Source organism: Meleagris gallopavo, chromosome 11 (assembly GCF_000146605.3).
Source record: "Meleagris gallopavo isolate NT-WF06-2002-E0010 breed Aviagen turkey brand Nicholas breeding stock chromosome 11, Turkey_5.1, whole genome shotgun sequence".
Classification (NCBI taxonomy): Eukaryota; Metazoa; Chordata; class Aves; order Galliformes; family Phasianidae; genus Meleagris; species Meleagris gallopavo.
Window position 1 is genome coordinate 17,385,387 of NC_015021.2, and position 17,129 is coordinate 17,402,515.

The following is a 17,129-nucleotide window of genomic DNA, read 5'->3' on the forward strand; positions in this document are numbered from 1 at the left end:
TTTTTCCCAAGAAGGGAATGTGCAAAGCAGAAACGCTGGAAAATGGAGAGAGGAGGAAAACCAAACTACAAGGTGGGGGGAAGGAGCATGCAGCCATGTCCTGGTGTGCTGGTGGGGAGCTAAGTAATTGTATCTGCTTGCTGTCACGTGCCCCTGTTCTCACAGTGTCCCTTATGGAATACACTGCATGCTGTGGTGCTATAAATCCTTATTATCAGTGTCTTCACAACCAGAAGCTTCCCATTACCCAAAAGAAGGGCGAATCCCCGGAGACATGTTAATGGCATAGAAAACTCCTTCTGTTATCTTAAACCTTGATTAATCAACCTTATTTAGTACATGATAGCGGGATAATTGAAGCTGTCCCCATATTTAAAAAAATGCAGTAAGTACTTTAGCATCTGCAGCTCCATTTCCTTATTAGATCAATATTGATGCTTCCTGGAGAACGCTGTGAAATCCCTCATTTAGGGACAACTCCAGAGCTCTGTATTTTCAGGGCACGTTGGCCGGGGGTTCTGGGTGGCAGCAGAGTGGGGTTGTTGCTCCTCACAATCTGTTCCCACTGCTCATCCACGACCTGCAGCCTCCTGTCATCTGCCCATCATCTCAGAAATTAATGACTGTGGGATGACAGTGTAATGGATTGCTCATTAGCGTGGTTCTGTATGTGAAAAGTGCAACCTGGGGGGGGCTGCTTCCAAAAAGTGGTGAATTATTTTTATGCATTGAACATAATCATGAGCACATCAGGCAGCTGTTATTTTGGAGTTTCTAGAAACAGGCTTTGAATGAAATGCTTAGAGAATACTTAGAGAGGAATTAAGCTTTGAAAATATAAACCAGAGGGAAAGTGTCCTGTTTCCATCCCATTGCTCTTTGTTTCCACTGTAGAATTAAAGGAAAACCAATATGCTTTCCTCTTTTTTCTCGTTATCCCTAAGATCCCTGTCTGAATTGGAATTGCTGGGGCTTTTTCTAATGTTTTCCAATTAACATCCCTTGATAGTGTCTTCAGAGGCTTGAGGAAATGCAATGACAGCACAAGTGTGACCCCATCGTCACAGCTGCTGAACTCTGGCAGATGATTTTAAGTAGAAAAAGCAGATTTTAGGGCCCAAACTGACCCCTCCATCTGAGACAGCTGTAACTGGGTCCAGGAGCACAGCCCAGCACCCTGAGGGAAGTGCTTATTGGGCATCTCCAATCTGGGCCTTAATCTGGGGAAAGAAAGCTTAATTTGGAGACAGAACAGCCATTTCTGGCAACAAACGTCAGCCCTTAATAAACATATTGCTTTTGGCTGTGTGTGTGGGTGCTGGGGTAGGAAGCAGCCAGAGCAGGATGCTGACAGCTCGCCCTGCCTCAGGACTTCACGCTGAGGACAGAAAAGAGCTGCATCACCGCTGCTCACTGCTGCATGATAACTTGAGCCAATTATATGTGCCTCATTTATCTTTTAGATAAGAAGCAGAGAAAAATGGTTTTTCTATTCCCATAATCATGCCACTAACTAGACAAAACGTGGTAATCCATAATGAGCCAGGGAGCGAATTAAGCAGAGAACAGGGCCTTTTGATGACTTGCCAGTTTTCTCAAGCATCATTCATGCAGGTTATTGACATAGGACCAATTTTTCATCCTCGCTTTAACAGGACTTCCACTGCTAGAGCTGAAAAATGACAGGCACAAATGTTTGCAGGCACAGCTTTGTCCCTTAATTTAAGATTTCCTCAGATTTACAAGTCCTTAATTGTACCTACAAGTCAGGTACCTAGGAAATAATGCTGTGTACAGACAGGTGCAGATATTGCTTCTGCATGGTGGGAAGCAAGGCTCTGACTCTGGCCCTGGCTATCCACAGAGCAGATTTTCTTCCTCTCCAGGCACTCCCTCGCCAGCAATGACCTGGCAATAAATCTCTGGGCCCCAGCCCCAGGGCAGCACAGGTCCCTGGTGCTGATGGTCCCTATGTGATGCTGGGAGTGGGGATTATAGCAGAGAAACAATGATGCTGTAGGGTACAAATGCATTCCTGCAGAGAAATGTGTGAGCATCCTTGTCAAAGCTGATCATTTTTCTTCATTCTTCTCTTTTTCTTCAGCACAAGTGAAGGCTGGAATGCACAGAGCAGTAAATAAGACAACAGGAAAAGGGGAGGATTTTCTGAAGCTGCAGATTGCCTTACAGAACACATAGGGCAAGCAGACTCAGTTCTTTGCAATTCCTTCCTTGCTGGTCCCATCTCATCCTTGTCAAGAACCCATGTCTTTAAAAATAATGATATTTCTCTCTTAATTCACTTAGCGTCACTCAAACACTAAAGGAACAGTATCTGGAGATCACAAGAAAGGGATGGAAAAATGGAAAAAGCCTTCTGGGTATGATTTTGTTCTCCAAAACCTGATCTCCATGCCTACACTTTGCTTTGTGGGATGAAATCGCTGCTATTTGGGTGTGCCAATCAACCTGCCGTGGGGCCAGCAGAGATTTACCGCCATCATTTAGCACACCGCTTGTAGATTAAAGGGGCTTGTCCTTTTCACTTTGCCTTATTTACGATTTCCAAATAATAAAGCATTCGGGCAGAAATTATGGCTCTGTGAGGCCACAGATATGTCCATATTCATCCATCTGAGGGATGGGAGTTCATCAGTTTGACTTTGGGAGTGAAGCTGAACTGAGGCCAAGCCCACGCTGGACCCAGAGCAGGGTTGGTACCAGCCTTACACTAAGCTCTTGGCTTACAGCCTGAGCCCGGTCCCATCTGTGCTTTGATCTTGGCTCCACAAAACTCAGAAGTTTCATTTTGCACAAGAGAAATTGCAAGGAAGCTGCCTGCCAGGAGCAGGGCGAAGTTCACCCAGTGAGGTTGGGCCACCCCCATGTTTGTTGTGGGTGTAATCCCACAGCTAGAAATCCATTTCCTTAGACACGGTGTAGCTGTCACAATAAAATAAAGCATAGTAATAATAATAAATAATAAAATGGAATAAATAAAATACTATACAATGAAATATAAAATAATATAATTAATGCCACAGGTTAAAAGGGATTAGGTGGATGGAGTCATCTCATTACTCACACAAACACAACAGCAGGAGCCGGAGCCTGAATATGCAAACAGCGCAGAGCCCTAAATATCCTAATGTATTTTAGAGTGGTCATTTCTAATTAGCACTTGAATCCAACACTCCACTTAGCCTAATTAGAGGCACAACAGAAAGCTGTTTGAGCTCACAGGCATATTGGAGATATGGGATCTCTGGCATCTCGCTGTCCTTCTCCCCTACAAGGGCACGCACAGCACGTCAGCACCCAGCACAGCACGTCAGCACCCAGCCCCAGTGCGGGCTGATCCCACAAAGCCAGCGTGCTGAAACGTGCACCCTGCGCTCCGTGAAGATGCTTCAGAGTGAAGCTGGAGGTGGGCGTTGTGTTACTGGGAGCAGTCAGGGCAGACCCACATCTGGGAGACTTGCAGGGCTGGGGACAGGAGGGTTAAAGCATGGTGCTGCCAGGAGAGACAAAGCAGGCAACATTCCTAAATCTCGCCTTTTAAAGGTTTTTTTAATGGCTTTTTCAAGGCGAGGCGGTCACACCCCCGCGCATCCCCCAGGCTTCGTGGTACCCGCCTCGCTGGGAGATGGATTTAGCAAAGCACTGCAAGATCTTGCTGTGAATGAGCAGAGCCAACGCTCCCAGCTCCATGGAAACCCGCACTCCGCTCACAGCTACCACCGAAAGCACAAGCCCCGTTAATATCCAACACTGTGCAGGGACGTGGTAAAACCTAGCAACCCCGCGGCAGCTGTTATGCAATTCTCCATTAATAGCTCAGAGGGATTCAGCATCCTCTTAACATTTGCTCCCCCCTCTGCATTTCTAGATGGGAGTTTTTTGCTTCCCTGCTGCTAAATCTTGAAGTGGGAGGGAACAAAGGGATCACTGTTGCATAATGCAGCCTCACAGCCCTGCCGGGCTCCCACTGCTTTGGAAGCCCAACATAAGGCAAAGGAGAGCCATGTGATAGGATCAGATTTATTTACTTTTGCTTCTTTCTTCTATTTTCTAAGTTGCCAGCTAAAGGAACTAATTCTTTCCATAGAATCATAGAATCATTATGGTTGGAAAAGACCACTAAGATCACCAAGTAGAACCCCAACCCACCCTCACCGTGCCCACTGCCCTCGTCCCTCAGTGCCACATCCCCACGGTTCAGGAACATCTCCAGGGATGGTGACCCCACTGCTCCCTGGGCAGCTGTGCCACTGCCTGACCATTCTTTCTGAGAAGGAATGTTTCCTAATATCCAACCTGAACATCTGTTGGTCATTGTGTGTTACAGAGCCACTGAGCACAACGCATCTTCAGGATGACAATCACATCACATGGATCCGAGGGCCTGGAATGAGCAGGATGACAGGTTGTTGTGGTCACCGCATTCCTTAAGGCTGTGTGAAGTTTTGCTGGAGGCTGGTAGGCTGGCAACGATGCTCTTCAGACACCCAGTGTGATCTTTATTCAACCAGGTAACTTTGAAGCACTTAGTTTTTCTGTAACAATCAAAGCAGTGCATGAGCAATGAGGAAAATATGTCATTTTCAAACACAGTCATGTCCTCAGTGAGGTTAACATGCGTCAAATTGAGAGTTGTTTTCAGAATGAGAACTACTCTCAAAAGCCCAGAAATGGGGAGAAATAGGGAAAGAAGTTCAACAAGGTTGCTAACTCTATCTGAACTTCAGGGCTCTGACCACAAAACAATAGAAGAAAGTGACAGAAGACTCACTAACAGCTCGCAGTCCCTGATGGGTGACTAAGAAAGCTTGCTGCAAATTGATGCTAGCATTGCTTCAGCACTCCTAACTGCTTAATCAGGGATTCCTCGTAAATCAAGATCAGAGCTCTGTGGGATTCCTGTTCCCAATGAGGGCAGCTGGAAAGGCAGCCTAAGCCAACAAGTTCCCCAGCCTAATGCTGGGAGTCTGGGGCAGTGATCATGAGCTGCCCCTTCCCTTGCTCAGAAATAAGAAGCACCCCTCCTGCCCTCACCTGCCTTACAACAAACCCTTGCTCAGCCAGGGAAGTGGCCCATCTATCGAATACCTGTTTTACACTTGGTTGCCAAGGGCCTAGAGCAAACTTTGTCGTCAGCGACGACATAAGGAACAGAAACAGTTGCAGGGGAAAATGAAGGGGAAATAAAGCTCTTTAGCACATGAGATGTGTGTTTGAGTAGAGGCAAGGATTTAAAAATAATAATAATTACAAACCAGGGAAAAGCACCTTGCCTCCAGCAGAATAAATGCCAAGCAGCTCGATCCAATCAGTTAATGGAAAGAGTTAGTTGGTCTGCCCTGCTGCAGTTCTGATGTACAGAAGAAGGCTTGGGCTTTTTGGTGTTGCATGTGACTGGCAAAGCAATTGTGATTTCTGTTACTGTGGTTAATGTTTGGAAATAATCTTTAACTCCTTGTGCAAATGCTCTTACATTGTCCTTTCCTGTGTATTTCTCAACTCTGTGTAATTTATCCTCTAACAACTGGCCCATGATTTGTCACCCACATCTCTGCTTTTTGCTCCGTGTTTATGATGGGAGGTGGAAGCTCTGTGTGGCCGTAAAGCTGGAGACGGGCACAATGTGCTTCGGGATGAAATGGAAGTACTGGGACAAAACAAAAGTGGTCAGGCAGCACCTTCCCAGCTGCAGTAATCAGCAGCATTTGATTTTAATACTCCTCAGTGACCCTTTTTTCACCCAGGAATTGTGTAGCTTTTTGAGCATATTTATACTTCTTTAACATCTTGTGGCAATCATGGACAGATTACAAAGACTTAATGCATGTGAATAGAGATATAGGCCATTATGTTTGGGTAACACCGAGAAGATTTTATGCATACTTTTCCACCTTAACAGGAGAGTAGGCATCAGATGGAATCTGGCTGGACTCCAAAGCAAATTAATGATGCTGATGTTCAGAAAGGAAACACTGCTGTCCTTAAATAGTCAAGCATTGTTCTCAGACTTCCTGCAATAATCTGCGTCTTTTTACCCAAAAAGATTCCTGTCTGTGTGGGTCCAAAGTCGCTGTCAGCTCCTGAGCCTTCCCTGATGTCTGCCTGCTTTGTATCTTCAGTGTCTGTGGTTTTTGTTCTTTTTTTCTTCCTTGAACCATCCTTTGCTGCTGCACTGCCTGTAGCATTGGTGGCATTGGAGGAGTGCAATGGATGTGGGCAGTCGGTCTGGTTGGTGTCAGGGCAGTGTGTGGTCTGGAGAAGCTCCTCCCATGATGGCTAGGAAATCATTAAAATAAGTTACCCAGCCCCTGTCCATTTCCACATCTCACTAGGATGGAGAAAATTCAGAACCCAACTTGAGTGAGCAATCAGTGCCATGGCCAAAAGTCATTGCCTGGTGCTGGGTGTGAGCAGTGGAAGCCCTTAGTCCTGACCTGGCATCAGTTTTATCTGCTTAATGTTGCTTTTTTCCACCTCTAATCGTCAAAATACATTGCAGAATTTGGAGTTCAGTCTGACATTTCTTATGGGTTTCCCAATCCGTATATCTTATTTAAGTTCTGCTTACAAATATGCAGTGACCTACAAACACTTTGGTAATGGGTTTGAGCCAGGAAGGGGCTGTGCTTTGCTGCAGTGATTATTTATTCATTTAGCAGGGACTGATGGCTCTGCTCAGCTGGGAGCTGTGCATAATTAAAACCACAGTCCCTGCCCCAAGAGGTTTCCAGTCCAAAAGACGAAGCAAAGGCTGTGCCAGAAGAAGTTGTGGGAATCCCACGTGCCTGGATCATATGCTTAAAAAATGTAATTTTCTGAACAGTGAGTTCATGTGTACACTTCAGGTTGCTTGGGGCTGGCAGATACTGAACAGAATTTTGTTCATGGGGCTGAAATAGGGCAGGGTCCTCCCAGGAGTCATGGAGACCACATCCTGACCCCCAGCCCTGGGTGGGCTCTGGTGGCTGCAGCAATGCCTGCAGTGTGTGTGTGTTGCCCAGCAGCAGCACTGCATTTCCCTGCACACGGAGAAGGGATCGTGTGCCTGAAAGCTCTGCTGTTGGTTTTGTGTTGTTTTTTTGTTGTTTTTTTTTTTTCCTTTCCTAATTATATAATTTGCCTTAATAAAAACTATTGCCTCCCCATACAAATCTTACGTCTTTTGAATAGGTTGGCACATTTCCAAATAGAACCAGAAAGTGCTTCTTAAACAGAAGTTTGACCATTATTGTTATTAAAATAGAAAAGGAAATGGAGGCTCGTTCACAACAAAGTGATATTTATTGCTCAGTTTAATTGCTTAATGTAAAGCGCCTGACTGGGGATTGGAGGGGGCTGATTTGCAGGCCGGTCACCCTCCCAGAGCCACGTGTTGTGAAATCACATGTTAAAACTTAAGGTTTGAAATGGCCCTGGCAGATGGGAGCAGAATAAGAGTTGTGCAGCAAAGCCCAAAGCGAGTCCGGGTGAATCTGCTGGGAAACGATCCCTCCTGGAAGCTGCCCAGCATGCTGGAGGAGCAGCCCATGGCCATGCTGGTGGCCAGCAAAGACCCTAAAATGTGAGCCCACCTTCCTCAAACCAACACTCGTTCCCTGTGAACGTGAGGATTTTCCCTAAGGACACCCAGATAATGCCTTGTTGCCATGCTTGCGGTGCAGGCTGTGCCCAGAGCACGCTGGTTTTTCCTGCTGTAACCACGCAGCTCTGAGCTATTCCTACAGGCTGCCGGTAATCAGCCCTGGTATGCTGAGAGGCATATTTGTCATGTCTCGGCCGGTCTCTCAGAGAAGCAGCCACAGGTCAGGTTAGTTACCGAATTTATGTGTCAAAGGCTGCAGGAATGAACCGATGGCATTTGTTGTGATGTTCCAGCCAGCAGCTGGATATTCCCAGCATGCTGAGCCCTAGGAGTTCCCCCGCTTTCTGTGGCTGTTTGCAGTCCCTCCTTGTTTGGCTGATGTTGCAGCAATTCAAGCAGAAAAAAGGTGCTATCAGCACAGGGAAAGTCGATGTCTCCCTGTAGGTGACAGCATCCCTGGGGTGCAGGGAGCTGCAGCTGCACATGGCGGGGGGCAGCCAACAGCTCCAGCCGTGAGGTTGGACACTGCTTTGGGGACCTGACCCAAGGGCTGAGCAGCAACATCCCAACTCCATGCAGGGAGAGATGGGGGCACTGGGTTCCTCTTCCAGTTATAGGAGAGAGAGAATTGCTGTGGACAGGAAGCCATTCCCGATGAAAGCAATATCTGGAGCACAAAGCTCTGCAGTGTCTTAAACTCAACAGGAACCCATGGCCCCATGAGCTGTGGGTGAAGAAAGAAAATAAATCAAACAGGCAAAGATTGCTATCATAGCGAAACACCGAGGAGCAAGTTATTAGCTTTGTTTTTTTTTGTTTTTGTGTGTGTGTGTGTGTGTGTGTGTGCAAGATGAAATATGGGCCATTAGCTGCTGCTGGAAAATGCCTTCCATGCCCTTTGTGCAGCCGTGCCCTGCAGAAGGGCTCTCCCTGCACCCAGTGGGGAACGCCCCATGGCCGGGATGGGGAAGTTTGAACCTGAACTCGTTTGTTTAGGTTTGACTTTTCCTGCTGGAGTCCCTGGCCTCGGCCCAAACCTCAAAAGTAAGCTACAGCCAAATACTTCTGAGGTTGGTAATGAGGCACTGAAGCATTACCGACAAAAGTGAGCCCTGTCGGCAGTGTCCTGACTGCGTGCGGATCTGGTGCACGGGGCTGCAATGTCCTCCTGGGCACGGCCAGGAACGAGCAAAGTTCTTGCTTATTTCACAGCAAAGCAAACACAGCAGGCTTTCTGTTGCATGCCTGTTGCTCAGAGTTAATTGCAAGTGATCACGTCCCTCCACACCCTACATTCCTGCTTGCCAGCATTCTGCAACATGGGACCTTTTTAAGCCCTTCCAGGAGTGTGCAAGCCCCGTGGGTTGCTTGGCGCTGGGCTCCAAGGGGACCTGCTAAGGCAGAGAACCAGATCCTATCCTAAACTAGACCTATTCCCTGTGACCTGCCTTGCTCTTGGATCAGGAGCTGCCCCTGCACTGCTTTTCCTACATTATGACATTGGTGCTGTGTTGGCCTTCTCTGCAGGTGTGGTTTTTTGCAGTCTTTTAATGAAAAAGAGTGACCCTGTGAATGTGTGGCTCAATATTTGGAGATCCTCAGACTTGTAAAACGTCACTCAGCAAACAGCTGGTGATGTATCTGACACAGTCAGGGAAAGTGTGAACTGCTTTGGTTCCCCCAGTATTGATGGCTAATGCCAATCCAATCTGGAATGGAATAAAATCTGTCTGCAACCTCTGGCTCTTCCAAAAGGGTGTATGTTTTAATTAAATGGAGACTTAGGTGGTTAATCAGCACAAGTACTGATGGTGTGATTAGCAGGAAGTGCAGGATGGAAAACAGAGAGCAGGGCTGGGGACTCGGGGGCTGTGGTAAGGGCAGGGGGCACCCAGAGAGTTTCCATGACTCCGGGCAGCTCTGGGGGTCTCTGTTTGAGGTGCTAGTGTGGGGGAGCCCCAGAAAGCACTGCCTTTAGCACAGTTACCTTTGTGAGGAGTGGCGTGTGGGGTTGCAAAATCAATTTGAAATGCATTGTGTTGAAGGGGGAAAATAAAGCCACCCCAGAAATAAGCTTTTAAAATTAAAAGATCAATGAAGAAACAGCCGCCTGACCACCCCCTCCCATGCAAAGCACACACTTTCTTCTGATGACAGCTCAGCCTGCAGCGGTTTCGATGGCAGGAGGCCAGCAGAGCGCTCACAGAACTGCAGCTTAAGGTGGAGCTGTTCACAGTTCCCTGCTCAGCAGTACCCAGCCCCACAGAGCCAGCAGCACCCCTGCTGCAGCTGGGGAGCTGTGGTGGGATGTTCCCATTGGAGAATGCCCACATGTAGGGGCTTACTGGCAGCCTTGTGATTTGGGACCAAGCTCTGTGGAAGCTCCGTTCCCAGGGGCCTCCTGCAGCTCTGCTGGCAAACACTCGCTGTGGTTCTGCTGCTTCCTGGAGGTACGGCTGTGCTGTGGCACCAACGCCCCAAGAGATGCTTGGAGAGGAAGTGTTCACAGCTTTACCATGAAGTGTTTTCTCCAAAAACCAAGAGGACATGGGCAGCCCATGCAGAGACCCATCCTCCAATATGCTCACTTGTTACAAAGCCAAGCTTGCCTGGTACAGGTGTTCATAGTCAGTGAACTTTTACTGACACCTCCTCGTGACCCGTAACTCAGCTGGCACAGTGTATGTGCCTTTTGTAGTCCTTTTGCTCACAAAGTGGGACGGGCAGTTTGTGCATTTCTTCCAAAATCAAACACATGTGTGCACCAAATATGGAACAGGTGCAGCACTGGGATTGCAAAGGCACTGCCTTCCAGAGGAGCACCTGGTTAGTACGGTGTTTGCCATGGCCTTGGTGTTATGGGGCCATCAGTATGCCAGTGATTATTTTCATTTCGTTGTGCATAATGCCTTGGATGAGAAAGCTGTGCCCACAACGCAAACAGCAGCCCCAACCATCGGTCTTCCAAAGCACACACCAATCCTCCACTTCTCCCAGATTTCAGAGCCATCCACCTCAATTCACTGCCACTTGCCACGCATGCAGAGGGCCATTCTCCATCTGAAAATTCTCCCCAAATCCTCCATCTGAATCTCAGTACAAGTCATTTCATATCTCATTGGTGTGTGCATTTCAAACCAAGCCTTTTGCAGAACCCGCCCTGAAGAGATGCTCTGTGCGCTTTGTCCCAAAGCACCACATGGCTCCAGGTGAGCACCACCAGGCAGTTCACAAAGCCCAACTCCCTCTGCGCAGTGCCGTCACTGAGACTGGAGAGCTGCCAGCACAGAACCTATAAATCACCAGCGGTGCCCCATTCCCGGCCCTGACTCACAATTGTATTAAAAAGAAAGAAAACATATTGGTTCTTTTAATTTGCCTTTTGGAGTCAGTGCCTTCAGGCACATTTTCCAGCTTTTCTAAAACACGCAGGCTAGAAGCTTCTTTTCATTTCTCAGTGAAAGCTGAGAGCCTCACTTATTACTCCAAGAGCAGAGCTTTATGAAAAATTCCAAATATCAGAAGATGGGTAATAAAATCACAGGGGCTGGCAATGCAAAGACTCCAGATAGGTACATAATATCCCTTTTGTAATCCTCGAAGAAAAGCATGCACCACAGGGATGCTGCTCTACCATGAGAGTAACAAATGCAATGAGTTTGGGTGAACCGAGGCAGACACACTGCTTAGATGGCTGCTCTTGGCCAGGGCTCAACTCACACGGCCGCGGGCTGAGGCAGTAACTGCGTCAGCAGAAACACAGGAAGGAGTGGAACCAGGAGAAAGAAGGGCAAAGGTGGCTGGCACCCACACAAAGATTTCAGCAATCGTGGTGCCAACACCTGGCGAAGCGAGCGGGGAGCTGGGAGGTGCTGGGGAGGCGGTGGTTCATCAACCCCTGCAGGGCAGATGTGGAGGCTCAGCCAGCCTGCCAAAGAGGCGGCCTGCCGAAATTATGGGGTATCTGAGAGCATTTCTTGTTCGGTTCTAGCTCACGCAGCTATGAAAGCAGCTCTGTTGACCCACAACGAGCCCCGTGATCAGCATCCCACCCAGCTTCAGCACTTCTCCCTGGATGCTCCATGCAAGGGAACCCAATGGGACCACGGGGAATGAATGTCTTCTCCTACCCAGTGCACACCTCCTGCATGGGCACAGCGATGGCTGCCCTCACCTTCATGGGGAGCATCTCTAGTCACTATTCATGGAAATGGCAAGATAACAACCTCGACTCTTGGTTCCTTTAATGTAATTGGAAATGGAGTTAAGCTGCAACTCTAAAAAGGAAGTCTAAATTAGGTTGCAAAAGAGAAAAGGATATTTGACAGCAGGAGCAGGCACTGGAAATGCAGTCATTGTTTCTACTTATGGGTTTTGAAATGTAAATAATTTAACACCCAGCTAAGCAGAGGAAAATCTGCTATTTTTGGTTTATTCTGAACAAAGACATCTGTGTATTCTAAAACATACAGTTCAGCATTAAAAAAAAAATAATGCAGCAATAATGCCTGTGGGAATGCCCTTAGGTATTTAAGACCCAGTGCTGGGGCCTGGCTGGCTGTGCCCTATGTTACACCAATACCCTCACAGCAGCCTCCAGCCTCACCGGGTCATCGCAATAAACCCATAAATAAATGATTTGTATTGGTGAATCCTGGGGATTCCTTACAGATTTCAGCCAAAGGATGAAAGCACAGAAAGAGGCTGGGAAGGCAGCACTCAGGTCTGAGCTGAGCCTGAACCAAGGCACTTGGAGGACAGCTCTGGGTTGGGTGGGATGTGGGGATGTGTGGCTGCCACCAGGCATCAGCTGGATGAGATCCCAAGCAGTGCTGAGAACCAGACTGAGATTCAGGCCCTGGTGCCCTTTAGAAATGAGAGCTGCTGTATGCACACAGGTGTTGCTCGGGGGCAGGATGCAGCCTCCTCCTTTAGAGACCTTCAGTCAGTTGCTGTGCTTTGGGTAATTAGCACAATTATGCCTGATTTGGTTTGCTGCTCTCTCAGCTCTATCAAACACACTTTTTCTTAATAACTTATTTAGAGAAAGGGTTAAATACCTCCACACTGTATAAAAGCACCCCCAGGTGCTCATGCCTTCACAGCTGTGCTAATAGACCTGCTGGCATCTGGAGTAGGAGGATGGGATCTTGGATGGACAAGAGATAATGGCCTTAAGTTGCATGAGGGGATGTTTAGGTTGGATATTAGGAAAAATTTATTCTCAGAAAGAGTGATGGTGCACTGGCACAGGCTGCCCAGAGAGTGGTGAGGTCACTGTCCCTGGAGGTGTTCTTGAACTGCGGAGACGTGGCACTAAGGGAGGTAGTCAGTGGACATGGTGGGGATGTGCTGATGGGTGGACTTGGTGATCTTAGAGGTCTTTTCCAACTATAATGATTCTATGATTTGCCTTGGTTTGGGGCTCCGTTTGGGTGCCTACAGCTGTTTTTTCAGTTGCATACCAAAATAATAAGTTATGCCTTACAGAAATCCAGGGAGCCCCAAGCACCTTGTGTAGCTGAGTGGCTACTCCCTGTTTGCAGATAAAAATGGCACTTGCTGGCACACAGCAGAGTTGAGGACGCAGCTCACATCCCTCACTGCTGCTCCTTTCTCCACTCCAGGGCCACCACATCCCCTGGCCACCAGCACTGTTCAGTCAGGGTGCATGCTGAGCACCAACAGAGCCCTGCAAAGGCCCTCATTTGAGGGTGGTTCAGATGAACAGGTGAGCTCAGAGCATTGGCTGTGTTTTTCCCCTCTGAGCATGGCTCCATCTCCCATTCCTCCCTGCCTGTGAGCACAAAGGAGGGTGAGTCACTGCAGAGAACACCGCGTGCTCCCATAGTGCAGCAGATGGGATCGGGGAGTCTGGTACAAATTGTCCTTTTTCATTCATTGAAACTCTCTTAACCCTCCTGAGGCTGTTCTCTGTATTGTTCATGAGCTGGAAATGAAGCAGCTCCTTCACAACTCGGGCTTTGCTGTGCCAGCCCTAGGTGTGACTTTGCCCTTTGTTGTTATTAAAAAATGGTGAATGTTGCTGAAGGTTTCTCATGAGCGTGTGTGTTAGCACAGGCATTAATTCACTGGGTGAATTGTCTCCTTTCTTCGTGCTCCACCTCCCTCTGAATGCTCACAGAGTGCATTGAGCTGGAATTGATGTTTGCAGCACGTTGACTTTTGTAGCAGGAAGAAAAATCAATGGAAGACTTCAATTTCTCTCTTCAGACTGAATCAGATAAACATTTTGAGCCAAAGAAACAGAATTTGTCATGGGCTGAGGAGAAACAGTCAATCAAAATTATCCCAAACCCATGTTTTGGATTTCCGTCACAGTGACACGGTCAGGCTTTGCTCAATCCTGTTTCCTATAACAATGAGTCACAACACGAGTTTTCATTTTCAGTTCCTTCTGTATTTAATGGATGTGCATAGGGTACTACAAGGCCTTTGGGGATGTTGGCAGCCGGCTACATTCCTTCCCTTTTCCCTGCAGGATAACTTTTTTCCTACTTTTGGCGATATTCATTCATAAGACTTGCATAACCACGGGCTGCAGGCTCTTGTCTGAGATATGTGAGATTTGCTCTGCGTAGAACTTAGTTTTTGCAATTACATTACTTTTTTTTTCCCTGCATAAATGCCTTTTAATGGAAGTTTCCCAAGCTATTTTTATGTTGTGATGTTTGCAGAAACACAGATCGGTGTTGGGGGAAAGCTATTCTGGTGTTTACTCATTTCAGCCCTATTTTGATGTCTGAGCCAGAAAACAAACCCCACATCCTGAGATCAATGCCAGGTGAGCATCCAGCTCAGGAAAGTAACAGTGAAAAACCAGAATCCATTGCCATGAATTGAATGAGTTAAAAATCATTCCAAGCAATGGCCGCTCCGGTGAAGTCACAACCTGCTGGCGGGGACTCTGCAAGGAAAAAAACATCTAAATCCATTGGATAAATTATCTGTTGCAAATTATTTCTCCAGCTCTAATTAGTAATCTTCATTTTACACAGTAGGCCTCTAATGACCTGCTTGACAACTATGATGCCTGATAGACAGTAGGGATTTGCATGAAAATGAGTGTTGTTTCCTCCCTTCGAAGCCATAAAACAGCAGCAGCAAGGATGCTCTGCTTTGCTGTGCAGAAGTGGGATAGCCATGCAGCGAGCTCTGGGTGAAAGGAGATAATTCAGCTGTATGTGAGGAAACAGAGAAAGAAGGAAGCACTAATCTGAACCAGAAATAACAGCACCCAGTGCACAAACAAGTCTAATCAGATTGGTTGCTAAGTGGAGTCATGTGAATAGCAGATGATGGAGCAGAAGCACAAAATAGAGCTCAATGAAAGCATGGGGACCTGGCACGGAGAGGTCTTGCAGTGTTTTCTGTGATTGAATTAACTTTTGCCTTTTTATAGGGAGGGTTTTTGAATTTTGAATCTGTTTCAAGAGTGTTATCATGTCCTGTCTGCCCATGATTGACAGAGTTTGGCTCTTTGTCTGCCTTGTATTTCCTGGATTCGTACAGATGATGCTCTTGCCAGTCAGTAGAGTTCAGATAAGGTTAAAAAGAGCAGGAGAAAATCAGGAGAAGACAAGAAGTCTGTCCCCCTGCAGCTCTAAGGGCTGCTTTCTTTCCTGGAGAGCTGCAGTATTTTGGTGATTTCAGCAGTGTTGTTCCCAGCCCAGCGCAGCACTTCTTGTGCTTCGACAGCTCAGTGCACCTGGAATTTATTACTTGACAAAACTGGCAACTTCTCTCAACTGGGAAGGTGTTCTGGAGGTGGGGATTTATCCTTTGTTTCTTACTGGACAACTCACTGCAGTGAATCCAGGATTGGTTGGGGCAGCTGGGATCAGGACCTGAATAACATCGCATCAATTCATGAAGAAAAATGTGGGTTGTAGTTGCTGGTCATCCTGTTCACTTTGATTTTTTTTCATTTAGCAATTTGGCAAATGATCTCCCAGCACAGAAAATAAGACATGGAAGAACCCACTTCCAGCTGCTTCCCTGTGGATTGATCCCACCCTCTGTCACGTGTTCCTGATCTGAGTTCTTGCTAAATGGATGTACTGAGCATACAACATGTGTCATCTAGGTTGGCCTCTGCCCCCCAAGCTGCTGGCAGGGCTCATAGCTGGGTGTGCACCACCTCAAGCGAGCAGTGCAGCAGCAGTGGCCATGGGTTTACAACCTCACGGATTTTCTATCAAAACACATGGGTTACTTTGGGGACCAAGGCATTTGGCATGTGGATGTGCTCACTGGGCTGCAAGGAGGGCAGGGGAAGACCCACCGCAAAACGAGGAGCCCCTGCTCAGATCATGGGCATCAGGACTGGCCTCCCCATTGCATTGGAAGTGTTTTGATTTTGTTTCCTTTGCAGAACACAAACAGATTTTGAAACCTCAGAAGTTGCCATGAAACAAACTCGCTGTTTGCCAGCCAGCTCTCACTGCGGGTCACGGCTAGCCCTTGCTTAAGCCTTTTGAAGTCAGAAATTACACAGAAGAAGCATCTGTCTCTGCACCGATTTGTATGGAGAAATGTGACTTGTGATCATCCTTTGAAACAAACTTAACTATTGGGTTTATTGCTTTCCATGTTCTGTCCCTCCTTACTCAGCAAATATCGGCAAGAAACACCACACCCTACATATGGGAAGTGAGCTGCTGCAGTGTGGCATGCAATGTGAGCGTGGCAGTGCCCTCTGCTTCTCACCCCAGGAGCAGGGGATGCCATCTGCCAATTTTTTTTTTTTTTTAAACCAGGCTCAGGATTTGGTCTAAGAGAGAATTGTAATTTCAGTGTCTGATTTGGAATGCACTGACACTGCTGAATATTTATAAATGAAGGACTTCTTCCAAATCAATCAGTGCTGCTCTTGACCTGAATTCAGGCAGTTGGGTTTTTCATCCCCTCTCATCATGATTTCATTTTCTCATCCCCGTCACCGCATGGATTTTTCTGCAGTGACTAATTCTGAGGAGTGTAAGCTTGCTGCTGAAAAGCAGCGTCAGAAATGCATGGTTATCCAGGATAATGGGTGCCAACGGCACAAATCCTACAGCTGTGTGAGGGGGGGAAAATGACAGTCATCTGAATGCCAAATTGTTTGCATCCCTTTGTCACTGTAGAGCTTATGCAAAAGAAAAGCAATTCTTTTAAAGGGTCTGAGGAATAACATCACAAGGCAAACACTTCCAAGTTACTGTTAAGGTTCCTTTGTGGTGGCTGCAGCAATCCTTCAGAAGAATCTGCTCTGAGGATTTCTTAATTTTGAGAGGATAACTTGGGAAGCAACTGTGCTGAGTTAATGCACAGCTTTGTTTTCTCAGGCAGTCTGAACTCTGTCTGGTTTCCATTTTTACATCTGCATTTTGGTGCGCTACAACAAATATTTCTGGTAGGAGCAAGGAAGCATTGCATCTTTCCTTCCGAATTCAGGTTTTGAATAATTTCAACAAACTTTGAAGTAGTCTTAATGATAAGGGTCATCATTTGAGGAGGAGAATTG

The 17,129-nt window shown here is 47.1% G+C and overlaps 1 protein-coding gene across 4 annotated transcripts in view; it reads left to right on the top strand.

The window, feature by feature from the left end:
• The window catches only part of TBL1XR1 (TBL1X receptor 1), a 309,082-nt gene that overhangs the window by 158,735 nt on the left and 133,218 nt on the right, over positions 1 to 17,129 (top strand). For all 4 annotated transcript variants that reach the window (XM_019619130.2, XM_019619129.2, XM_019619131.2 and 1 more), the window contains one exon: positions 4,349 to 4,532. The gene's annotated coding sequence lies outside the window, so the exon portion shown is untranslated. The remainder of the gene's footprint in view (positions 1 to 4,348; positions 4,533 to 17,129) is intronic.